The following is a 13,631-nucleotide window of genomic DNA, read 5'->3' as shown; positions in this document are numbered from 1 at the left end:
TGTAATGAAAACAGTTTACCTCTTGTGGAAAAGTGTGCATGATTGCACAAATTTACTGTGCCATACTTGTATCACAGTTACCTTATTTTTGGAAGAATCAAGCATAGGGGCTAGAAAGAAATCCTGGGCTGGGGAAGGATGGCTAATTTCTCAAGGCCATTCAGATCTTTCAGAAGCTGTGAATGATTTTGACCTTATAATCTGTGATCATTGGAACCAGGATGCAAAAATAGCAGAGAGAGGATCTCCTTCACCTTAATTTCCTGCCCTTTTCTGGTGTCTGTAGTACAACTGAGTATATGGACATCGTTGCTATTTTAGCAAAAGCTTGGTGAGCTATCTTTTTCAGGCGGGACAGTCTACCCAGTCCGGATTTTAGTCTGACTTTCATGTTATGATTCAGTATGTTCCAATGCAGGATGCTCTAATGCAGAACCTGATTTCATTCATTCTTAATTTGACCCATTTATCAACTATTTTAAAAAGCAACAACTACATGCCAGGCACTAATTTAAGTCCTCATAATACAAAGATGTATTAAGTACATAATACCTATGACACAGAATTTTCCCTTCAGGAGTTGGTTGGCTAGTAAAAAAGACAGACTTCAGCAACTAATTATAAAATAAGCAGATACATTCTGTATTACAGTTAGAAATGAAGTACCATGAAGACACAGACAGAGGAGTAAAAATGTCTGTGCAAAGGGTGAGAAGAGAGGAAATTTGATAATTGTTGCTAAATTTTTTACTCGTGGGTCTTCAATAAGTCAGAAGTTAAAAACCCTCTTACTTATTTATAAAATTTAGCAAACTGCACTTCCCACCTCTCAGGGGGAAGACAAGAAAAAGGATACACATAGTAGGTTCTTAATAACGTTTGAAAATAAATTTGCCTTCTCACAAGTCCCGTCTACATTGCACTCCGTAGTCCGATGGCTCATTAGGTTTTAACAAAAGCAGCGCAGCTAAATAAGAAGGATTCTTTAGTCAAGCACCCCCGGGCGGTATCTCTGAGAGCAAATGTGACAAATAGAATCAGAAATGAATTAAATAGTCAGCTACAGCAAGCCAAGCTAAAAAAAAAAAAAAGCTCTGAAATGACCCAAAATGGAAACATATTACAGTTATCTGCATTCACAGTACAGAACAAGTTTGGTCGTATTTAAGATAATTCTCTAGTGCCTGCTATTTTTAGCTCAAGGGTAAGCTCCTCTAAGAGTCTTTCGGCATTGCATCCCTTTAACCTGGCCTAACAAAATAAGCCAATAAGCTGTCTGATTTTCCTGGTCCATCAGGGAGGAAGAGAGATAGCTAAAACAAACCATTTGCGGGGAAAATGTGCGGCCTATCTTGTATTAAGAGCTTTTTTCATATAGATTTTTAAAACATCCCAATATTAAGTGTTGCCTGTCAGAGACCAAAATGTCAAGCTTTGCTGTTTTGAAATTGTAGGCTCATGGTTATAAAAAGAGGATTTTATAGGCCTAGTCTAATGGAAATAAACATTACTCCATTACCTTCAGTAAAACCAAATCTTTACAGTTCAAGCTATCATTATTAATGTCTATGAGAAGAAAGAAATGTTTCTAGGGCTTTATTTATTTATTTTTTTTAGGTAAAGGAAGACCGGCGAACTGTACCATAGCAAATAAAAGTTTTCTTAAACCTTTCTCCTCAGTGACTTTGCAGTGTATAATTTAAAAGCAGAAAGCAAAGAAGATGCAGTTTTAAAACACTAGGCTGGCTATTCCTGGTAGCTTTCTTTCTTACGTATTAACAACTCTTTGTGAGCCTATTGCTCTGTCAATTCTTGTCTGTCTGTCTCTATATAGTGTATACCAACAACCTCATCAACTCGTTACTGTTCACCACCTTCTAAGTGCACATGTGAATGTGTGCGTGTGTGTGTGTGTTTAGGAATAAGTGTGGGCTATCTCAGCTTCAGCCATATAACCGCATGTGTAGATTACAACACTTAACAATATGCTAGTTCCACTCATTTCATCAGAAACCATGCTGCTGACCATCAAAGTTTAAGACTGTTCTCAGGTTGACCAGTTTACCTACATTCTGTAGCCTACATTTGCCAATTTAGTGTGGAATAGATTTCAGCCACAGATGCTACCTGTGAGGCAATTAATCACCAGATATTTCTTGAGCTCATATTATTATGTGCAAGGTGTTATGCCAGGTGCAGTAAGAGGAGGAAAGGTGTCTGACACAAGGCCTCAGTCCTCAAAGAGACTTGTCCCTGAACTGCAGAAATGAAATGTAGAAATGAAATTCCTTGGGTGCCAACCCAAGGAAATTTAGGACATTTATAGAGTTCCTACTGTGTTCCAGACACCATGCCTAGGTCTTCTCTCCTAATAGGTCTGATTCTATCTGAATTATCAGCCTTCTCATAAACATTTTACTGGGGCCATGCTAAGTGTCAGTCACTACCCTTGGTTATGCATGGTTTCTGTCTTCCCACAGATGAGGAACTTAGGACTTAGTATTTAACCAGAACTCAGATTTCCTGGTTCTTACTGCTTCTCCTCAGTGTCAGAGAAGAAATGGGTATTTTCTATCTGGAATCCTTAGAAACACTGGCCAGTCACATTACCATGTTCAAGGATATATTTGCTTGACTGAGATGCTCCATTGATGGTGTTGAAGGATCAAACCGTGACTATTTCTTTCTTTTCTTTTGGAGGCAGAGTCTCCTTCTGTTGCCCATGCTGGAGTGCAGTGGTACGATCTTGGCTCACTACAACCTCCACCTCCCAGGTTCAAGTGATTCTCTTGCCCCAGCCTCCCGAGTAGCTGGGATTACAGGCGAGCACTACCATGCCTGGCGAATTTTTTGTGTTTTTAGTAGAGACGAGGTCTCACCATGTTGTCTAGGCTGGTCTCGAATTCCTGAGTTCAGGCAATTCACCCACCTCGGCCTCCCAAAGTGCTAGGATTACAGGCGTGAGCAACCGCGCCTGGCCAGTGGTGCCTCTTTTTTGCAGAGAACTGCTGGTTGCAGTTGCAGTTGCAGTCTGCTGCCAGTGAGGTCTTTGGTGCTTTGCAAGCTTGCTGCTGATCTTTAGTCCCCTTTAAGACCGGCTGTTAATCTTTAGCACAAGGCTGACTCTGCAATACAGTGCACACCAGGTTGCCTAACTTCTTGTTTGTGTGCTCCCAGGGATCAGAAACCAGTTTGCTGTTTCCCCCCTAAACCACAAGCCTTGGGGTCAGTAACTCATACTTAGGTGATTTAGCCTTCCTCTCCCCTGCCAGGGCTGGTCCCTGCTACTCCTGAAGGTATCCTACCTTACACATACCATACTTGATTGTTAAACCAAACGTTACTTTTTCAGCATCTGCTGTGCACTTAAAATTTTACCAGAAACCATGATACTTACAGACCAAATATATGGACTTGGGATTCCCTTCTTTTGGGGATGCACAGCTGTATAAGGAGGCAAGACTTACCCGGGTGACGCAATCAGACAATGGGTAAAATGTGGATAGTCACTGGACAAAGCCCTGTTCTAGGCACCATATGAATACAAGAGATAATGAATTAGCCCCTGCCTTCAGTGTCCTTAAAAACTAAAGAAGCATGTGAGCATTGGCATGATAGTAACAAACTACTCTAAGAATTTTAGAGGTGGGAAGAGATCTATGAAACCTATGAGTGAAGACGGAAGCTGACCTGGTGGAGGTTGCTTTTGAAATAGATCTTCAAGGCTGGCTCCGGTGGCTCACGTCTGTAATCCCAGCACTTGGGGAGGCTGAGGCAGGTGGATCACCTGCGGTCAAGAGTTCGAGACCAGTCTGGCCAACCTAGAGAAACCCCGTCTGTACTAAAAATACAAAAATTAGCCAGTCATGGTGGCACATGCCTGTAGTCCCAGCTACTCAGAAAGCTGAGGCAGGAGAATCGCTTGAACCTGGGTGGCCGATGTTGCAGTGAGTCGAGATTGCACCACTGCACTCCAGCCTGGGTGACAGAGCGAGACTCTGTCTCAAAAAACAACAGCAAAAAAGATACAGATCTTCAAGATGTAGAGAGATTTCCATGGACGGAGAGGAAAGGTGGGTAGTTTAGACATCGACTTTCATCTCATTATTATTTTAACACATATTTGTCACCTACTGTGTGCACGGATTTATGCTAGATGTTGGAATAAAAAACTGAATGGGATAGAGACAATGCTATGAGCAACCCAGCAGTGGTGAGGAAAGACCAAGTGATGACTGGGGACTAATCTAATAGAGCAGCAGAGAAAGTACATACAAGTGAATGGGATCTTGGAATTGTGCTAAATTAATATGAGGGGAGAGTTCATCTAGCATGCTCATTTCACAATGGAGAAACTGAGGCCCAGGCACGTGGAGTAACTTGCATAAAGAATATTAAGTCAGGACAAGCAGAAAGAAGACAATATGCGATTTGTTAGACACCAGGGACTCTTAAAAGTTATCTGGTGGCATCTGTGAAGAAAGGCTGTCTTAGAGCTTGCAACCAGGGGCCTGGTGAGGAAGCTGTTGAGGTTTTCAGGCTTGAGGTCATAGAGCTTGAATGTGGGGGTGATGGTGACAATGATAGGAAGGAATGCATATGGGAGACTTCCCGAAAGGAAGGATCAGTAAAGACTGTTATCATATTAAGTGATAGGTTGGATGTTGTGGTGAAAAAAGGGAGGAAACATGGCTGTGGTTTCAAGCTTGGGTGATTTGGAGAATTTGGGCTCAGTTAACAGAAATGAGAGAATGAGAAGAGGACATGTTTCAGGGAAGGCACAGAGGGGAATGTGATGTGCAGATTGTAAAGCAGGTGGGGCGGCTGCTATTGGAAGTTCGTGAACAATATATAATGATGGAGCTCTGGAGAAGTCAGGGAGGGCTTGATAAGGAGGGGTGTCTTCGAGGACATTGTTTATTTGGCAAATCAAAGATTTTATTTTTTATAAATAAATAAAGGGAAGATTTCAGGGATTCCCTTTTGCCCCACGTAGTAGAGATTTTTCTCTTGCTTTGAGTTTGATAATTCATCAGGCTTCTTCTTGCCAATAATAATAATACTACAGTAGCTTTGGGCGTGCCCAGCACTGGACTCAACATCTTAAGGCAATGTTAAAAACATAGTTTTATAGAGTTTAATTTAAAAAAAAAAAATACTAGTCTTATCTAATTCTCATAATCACCATGATGGGTTAAAAGTGTTACCTCATTTTACAGTTTGGAAAGTGAGGCTTAAATAAGTAACTCGCTCAGGGCCAAGTTACAGAAAGTAGCCAGAAGAACTGAGATTGCCTAACTCCAACAGTCAAGATCGTAATCACTCCTTACACTGCTTCCCAATTAATACCTCTATTGCCAGGCACTACGCTTCTCATCCCCTCCTACTCCCAGCCTCTTTCAAATTTTCCAAATGCCTGGAATTATTTCTGTCTTCTTGTTTTCGGTTTTCTCAAATTTTAAAATCACAGGAACCTCTCAAATTCAGGAAGTGTTCCTTGATTAATTCCACCTCTACCTAAACATCTAGCAGAGCCTTGACCTGACTTTGTCCGAGTAGATTTTGTATTATTTAGTGGAGAGATCAGCATGAATCTGTTCCGCCACAGACTGGTCAGCAGATCAGTTCATGCCCTATTGACCATAGAGCTGTAGACACTTCCATTTGCAGAGGCTTCTACTTAAAAGCATATATTAGAATTGTGAAACTGGGCACAGTTTGTGACATTCTTCATCTTCAGTGTGTATGTGGTTGATACTTGTTGACTGATTGACTAAGATTTTTGCTGGTGTTTGGTTGAGAAGGAAGTTAATTACAAAGTAGTGATAATGCATCTTAAACTTAGCTTTAAAATCTTTTATTGAACTCTTGGGCATGTCTTCATACTAAATTCAGTAGAATATGCCTGTTAGATAAGTCTCCTGAGAGACAAGTTTAGTGAGGAATATAACTCTTTTTAAAATGCAATGGAATATATGTATATTTCCCCAAATAAACAATTTCTTACAAATTGCACTTAGCTGTGATCATTCCCCTTCCTTTAGTGGGCAGCAAATCATATTGCATTTGTGGTTATGCATTTTTACAGAAATATTTTGGCTTTTTTTTTGTTCCTGGACTAAGAAGTCAAACCATGCCTCATTCATCTTTTTCTTATATACAATCCTTTGCACATAATAGGAGCTCAGTAAATACGTAACACTGCATGGTGTTCTCTCACCTACATTATAAGCAGGGATAATGGCTTTTATATCTTTTTGGTTCCTGTGTTCTCCTAGCAACTCCTCAGTTTCTAGTTCAACGTTATGTCCATAAAAGGTACTCAGTAGCTGGTGAATGAAGGAATGAATGAGTGACATTTAACTTGTGATCTTCTAAACCATTACTAAACCAAATTGGAAATATTTTTAGGGGACTGGGAAAATTACCTGGATAACTTGAGCTGTTGAGCAGCTTCCAGGCTGGGTCTGGTGCCTGTATCAAAATCTTCAGATACGTCAATAATTCCATTTCAGTATGTTCTTTCTTTGTTTCGAATAATACAGGTTTTTGTGCATTGATGTTTAAGATAAAGTGGTGCCTATTTTGCATTTCTGGTTATGTTTACAAAACAGTGTTTTATTGCTGTCTAAACATGAGAGTGCTCTCAACCACTCCCACTGTAGCACATTGAGAAAGGGCTGTGTTGTGTCTTTGCCCTTAGTTTGAAATATGTTGTACTTAGAGGTCATAGAGTTCTGGTTTGGGTAGCAAATTATTGATCAGGGTATTATGATAACAGCTGTGCTGCTGATTGGATGAAGATAAATATCCAAGCATGCAACTGGTATTACCTGGCATTATTGTTTTTCCTGGGAGCCTAGTCATCCCACGGGGGCTTTAAAAGAACGGTCAGAAGGTAAATATTACCAAGAGTCTATTAGGCAGAGTGCAAGCCAGTGGTACCCAATTCTCTCCATTCACCATTATTTGGATTCTGGCCCTTGTGTTTTCCTGCATTCATCTTTTGACTCTTTATTTAGATTTCCTTGACTTTTTAGAATTTTTCTGTTGTTCCTTACTACTTTTGCTTCTTGCTGAAGTATTCATTTTTTAAAGGATTATCAGGAAGCAATAGCATTGCTTGTAATCTCTCTGCCATTGAGTTTAGTGGTGCTTCCTCTGCTGTTATCAGAGACTTATTTAAAAAATTATTCGATACCGTATATATTTAAGAAATAGAACATTATGTTTTGATTTAGAAATACACAGTGATGATTACCACAGCGAAGCAAATGAGCATATCCATCACCTCACCTAGTTACTTTATTTTTTGTAGTAAGAGCACCTAAAATCTACTCTCTTAGTACAATTTCAGAATCCAATACAATATTATTAATGAGAGCCCTCAGGTGGTATGTTGGATCTCTAGATATTTTCATCCCACATAATTGCAACTTTGTACACTTTGACCTTTATCTTTCCATACCTTCCCCTCCCCCCACTCCTGGTAACCATCAGTCTACTCTTTTATTTTTTGTTTTTAAGATAGGGTGTCTCTTGCTCTGTTGCCTAGGCTGGGTGCAGTGATGTGATCATTGCTTACTTCAGCCTCAAACTCCTGGGCTCAAGCAGTCCTCCCATCTCAGCCTTCCATGTAAATAGGGCTACAGGTGTGTGCCACCACACTTGGCTAATTTTAAATTTTTTGTAAAGACAAGGTCTCACTATGTTGGCCAGGCTGCTGTTGAACTCCTGACCTCAATCAGTCCTCCCATGTAGAGCTCCCAAAGCACTGAGATTATAGGGTTGAGCTACTGTACCCCACCTACTCAAAGATTTCTTAATTGTCTAACTCAAAAGCCCTTTTTCAGGTCCCCATTCTTCTTGAATTTTCTGTGCTACTTGAATATTCCTTATTGACCAGGCTATAGAAAAATTCTTTCTCTTTCTTGGTGTTATTTTTTAAATATTTGGAGTTTTTGTTAATGTTCCTCTTTGCAGTCTCCCAATTTCCTTCCCTCTTCTTTGAACACATCTTTTCTCCTTCCTTTGCTGGAAGACCCTAAATGTACCTTCCCCTTATACTTTCAGCATTCAGGCCAACTAGAGATAATTGGACAAGCCAAAGATCATGTCTGACATGGCTTGCTAATGGCTCTCTGTCTGAATGGGTTGGCATCATCTTTAAGAATCTTGTCTTGGCCTCACTTGGGACTGACATTTTAAGCATTAAAACTCTTCACTAATTAACAGAGGCAACCTAAAGAAGAATAGTTTTTGAAACGATGCTTGAGTTTTCTCTTACTACATTCCCTGGAAAGCTCACAGAGTTGGTAATGTATTTGAATTGTGTATTGGAACAGGTTAGTATTAAAAGTGATTACAATACTATTTTAATTTATATTTATAAACACATTTATTTGTATTATGTCAATTTATATTTACATAATTTAATTTATATTTATTTTATAAAATATAAATTTACACTTATCTATATAATTTATATTTATATAAGTATATATTTATATACCTTCATTTGTATTTATATTTCAACACACAGAGACAGTCCATACAACTTGTAGTTATTTTTCCTGTCTTTCTAAAAAGACTAAAAGGCAAATGTTCTGCAGTGTGGAACTGAGTCTGCGAGTTAAGAGGTTTGCCAGGTCACAGCTAGCAATGACAAAGGTGAGATTTGACTGTCAGTTTTCTACCTTTCTGAACATTAGACAGACTTCCAATATTAACGTGTCATTTCTATATGGCATTTTCCAGGACTTTCTTAAGTCTTCAAAAACCAAATGAGGGCCATATCTCTACTTTGCAATGAGGAAACCAGGACTCAAAGGGGCTTGCCCAAACTCCCTGACGTCAGCAACCCTCTCTTCTCTTTGTATCCCAAGAACCTAAAGGCAATGGTAGCAAGATGGTTAGGAAATTGGGCCCTGTAGTCAGACATGCCTGCCTTCCAAACCTTAGCTCTACCACTGACTTGCAGTAGGACCATGAATATCTTTTTTCTCTTTTTGTGAAATAGTGTCTGCCTCAGGGTTATTTATTCATTCAGCAAACATTTACTGATCACCTATCATGTGTGAAAATGTTCTAGGAATATAGTAGTGAGCCAGGGAGTAAAAAAAATCCTGCCCTCCTGGAACTTATGTTCTAGTCAGTTGTTGTTAGAATTAAATGAGACCACACATTGAAAATGTCTTGCACAGTGCCAGGAACAGAGAGGGTATGCATTTTGACAGAATTAAGACAGAGTCTACAAACCCCTGGAAGTAATAGCTTTTGCCTTTCCTTACATCTATAAAGATAGTAAATGTGATATTAATAAGTCCTTTACTTTTCCAAGAACCATTTCATTCCATGGAAAGCACTCAGTATTTAGCCATGGTAGTTGTTTTATAATTTAGAGTTCTTTGGTTGCAAACAACAGAATAGAAAACAAAGAATCAACTCTAGCTTCTTCAAGCAGAAAGGCAGAAGGATATGTATGGCTGATGGAATTGATGAGAGAGTGTTGAACTAGGCTTAGCACCTAAAAGACCTGGAGCCTGGGAACTAAACTGCAAGAGGAGTCTCATCACAATTCAAATGTCAATAACTTTTCCCTATTCTGTGCTAACCCTGGAGTGGTGAGAATCGAGTGAGGCTTTTGCTTACTGGCTCTTGGTGTGTACCCAGTCAAGAAGGGATAATTCTGTGAAGGGAAATTGTGGTGCGTTTACAAATCTACTGGGCAGTCAGGAACAACCCGTGACAGCTCTGAGGTCTTAAAGCTGGATGAGTTATACTGTCAGCACAAAATGCTTGACATTAAGTAAAGGAATGGGGTTCTTGTTCCCAACTAAACAGTGGGAATTCTACCACCCAGTGGCTATCCTCTGAAATTCCATGAATTAAAACTAGTGCTTATGATTTAGTTAATTTTTGCTTTTGAAAGATAAGTAAATATACATTTATCTGTATATATATGCATACACACACACACACACACACACACACACACACACACACATACATACATGAACTAAATATATTTTATGAAACTTCATCCCTGGCTTTATTTGCCAAAGGTGAGTCCTCCATCTTGTGGTTTCTGCATCTCTTTGGCATTTGTCACTATGCACTTGTTGCCTTTTATTTTGTCACAGCAATCCCAGAAATACCTATAGATCATCAGTGATGAGCATCTTCTGTGAGTCCAGTGGCGTGCTGGCTCTGGGAATATGGAGAGACCTGTTACATTACCTTCTATAATTACATGTATTTGCTGTCCCTGAGAAATCATTTATGTGTGTCTGCCAAGAAACATTAGCCTTTCCATTTTTTTAAGTTTTCAAATAATATATGTAGAAATAATATAAGGAAAGTGCATAGTTCAATGCTTGCACTTAATTGATAGTCAATAAATGGCAATTTGTAGGAACACTCTGATACCTTGAACTTCCTGGATAGCTCTGTAAAACTGAAAGTGTCCTTGGGAACAAAACTGCACAAGCATGCTGGTCAAGATTCAAATTCCAGGGAGAGAGTGTTCAACAGCCTGCCCCTGGGCTCTGCGCCAGCCTCTCGGTGATGAAGGGAGAGTCGGGCTTCTGTTATTGACTCCCCAGTGTGTATTCAATGTGTACCTTTAATCAAAGGTAAATTCCATGAGGGAGGGACCATGCCTGTTTTATAGGCCACTGTACCTTGCATGTAGCAGTTTCTAGCACATGATGTGCACCCAAGATATATTTGTTGGAGAAATGACCAAATTGGGATTCTCTCTACAGAGGCTAAAGGGAAATGACTAAGCTACTTGCTGAGTGGCTATCATTAGTGCATAATTTTCAAAAGCAATCCTAGAACGGGCAAGATGTTTAATCTCTGTCATGAAGTGTAACCTTTACAGGGAAGACAAGCAACCACAGTGTGACTTCTCCGAGTGTCCTGCAGCTTTGAGCATGGCCCGGGCCTCTCTCTGATGGGGTTGATGAAAGCCAATGAACAAAGGCATTTTGTATGTTAAAACAAACCACATTTAGTCAACAGTGTTTGCAATGACTAATCCCTGGTAAGAAAACACCAAGAAGTGGCCGACACTTCAAAAAATATAAGCACAGAGAATTCTTCCTTGGAATACTGGCTGCAAAAGTTCAGCATTTGGCATTTGCAATAATTGCTGTTTGATTTTCTTTATGGTTGTGTTGGCACATTCTGGAAAGTCAGGAAGCTCCAGTATATACTGTGGGAGCTCTATGGGGTGGAGATATACAAGCTTTGTTTTGTATTATAACTATTGCAACACATTTCCAAATGTCACTTTTGCTCCATGATGGGGAGAACCTGGGGATAGTTCAATGTCAGATGGTTTCACATGACATAACACTAGTGCAATAATTTATTTATTCAATTATTGTTTATTAAATATCTACTATAAGTTGAGTCTGGTGACACCTTGGTTTTTCTGTGTTTAAATTTTATTGTTTCATTCTGATGTGGCACATCCCTTCATGTATCTCTTTGCCAGCCTAATTCCTTAGACTTCCCCTCCTACATCACTTCTCCCAAACCACCAACCCCTGGCACCCTACCATAGCTTAGGTGCCTCTGATGTGTGCCCTGTAGCAGCTTTACATTCCCCCAGGATTTCTCCAACTGCCTGTTTCTTATTTGTTCTGTCTCTCCCATGGGATGAGAAGCTATTTAAGGACCTGGGTTGTGGTTGCCACTAACCCAATATCACTACTTAACTCAGTATCTGAAATATAGGCAGTGCTTATTAAGCATATATTAAATACATGCGGAATATGGAATTAAATAAACCTGAAATTATTTTTTGGAGTACATTATACAATACACAAGAGTAGGCATTTTTAGAAGCATTGAGCATAGTAGGTCCTTGCTTGTCCCAAGAGAGCATTCAGTTAGTTCAATAATCCTCATATATTTGACAAATGCTTTAGGAATGCCAATTATGTTCTGGTTTACCATCTATTTGGAAATAAATATAAGTATTTAAAAATATAACTAATATTAAAAGTCTTGAGTGCTAAAAGGCAGATTCAAATAAGACAGTGAGGGGTCAGGGGTCGCGTGAGTGTATTAGTCTATTTTCACTCTGCTGATAAAAGACATACCTGAGGGTGGGTGATTTATAAAGAAAAAGAGGTTTAATGGACTCACAGTTCCATATGGTTGGGGAGGCCTCAATTGTGGCAGGAGGTGAAAGGCATATCCTACATGGCGGCAGGCAAGATAGAAAATGAGAGCCAAGTGAAAGGGGTTTCTCCTTATAAAACCATCAGATCTCGTGAGACTTATTCACTACCACGAGAACACTATGGGAGAGTGAGCCCCCACGATTCAGTTATGTCTCACTGGGTTCCTCCCACACATGTGGGAATTATAGGAGCTACTTTTCAAAATGAGATTCGGGTGGAGACACAGCCAAATCATATCAGTGGGTGAGGATATCACTTAGGCTGGTGAAGTATTTCAACCTAGCTTACATTGAAAACAGGCCTTTCTTTCCCTTCCCCTTTTTGTCTTTGTATCTTCTCATTCATCCATCTGGGATTTACCCAGTGTCTACCATATTCCAAGCATCATATTAGATACTTGGAATATAAAAATAAATGACACACCCCATCCCCAGGAAATACACAACAGTAAAAAATTTTTTAAAGGTGAATCTTGCCTTTGAACTGAACAGTTTAGTACAATGCTTATTTTCAGTATAAAAACACATCTTTGTGGGACAAGACCATCTTCATTTATAGAGTTCTTATTCCTTCTCTCAAGTTATGTTTCTTGGCCAAGTCTGTGGAACTACTGGACTGTATGGCCTCTCAGTCAAGCCAGACACAGCTGAGAGGCCATCGGAAACCTGTACGAATTTCTGGTAATTGGATAGGACCATAATCACGTTTTATATGAAGGCTGGATGTGCTGATGATACGCCTTCATTCCCCAGGTCAGAGGGAAAATCTAGATGCCTTAATACACCCAAAGGTTAGGAGAGGCTTTTTCTGAAATTGTTGTTAAAGGGATTTCCATGACCAAAATAACATAACTATGCTAAAAATTCTGTGACCTGATAAGAAATCCCTCGCTTGGATTCCTGGCAACATTACTTAAAACTAAAAATGATTCTCTCTTCTCAGAACTAACACTCAGTATCGGAGTGACTTATCTGACACTTGTCATGTACACAAGGCCTTGTGTCATTAGTTGTATTTTCACTGCTCCTGTCTCACTCCCTTGACTAGGTTGCAAACTCGTTGAGGCTAATAAGAAATAATATAGACAATAGTTAATATTTATTGAGGGTTTCTATGTGCCAGGCAGTATTCTAAGCACTTTACCTATTTCATTTAATTTTTACAACCACCTATGAGGCAGGTATTTTATAATTATCTTCCCTGTGTATGGGGAACTGGTCCCAGACAAGTTTAGTAGCTTGCCCTAGGTCCCTAGTCCTAGTAATTGGCAGGGCTAGGATTCATGCCCAGGCAGTCTGACTCCAGAACCTGTACCCCTGTTCACTTTATTGTTTGTCTTCTCTAGATGTCTCATACTTTACTACGTGCTGACTTGCACATGGAAGACACTCCAGAAATTAAATCGTTGATTTATCAAATAGTTTTCTAAATGTC

General features: G+C 39.6%; 1 protein-coding gene across 3 annotated transcripts in view; it reads left to right on the top strand.

The window, feature by feature from the left end:
- The window catches only part of PPARGC1A (PPARG coactivator 1 alpha), a 111,516-nt gene that overhangs the window by 36,547 nt on the left and 61,338 nt on the right, over positions 1-13,631 (top strand). The window lies entirely within an intron of this gene.

The sequence above is a fragment of the Macaca mulatta genome, chromosome 5 (genome assembly GCF_049350105.2).
Source record: "Macaca mulatta isolate MMU2019108-1 chromosome 5, T2T-MMU8v2.0, whole genome shotgun sequence".
NCBI lineage: Eukaryota > Metazoa > Chordata > Mammalia > Primates > Cercopithecidae > Macaca > Macaca mulatta.
Note: the sequence above shows the minus strand (reverse complement) of the source record. Positions and strands in the feature narration are given on the sequence as shown.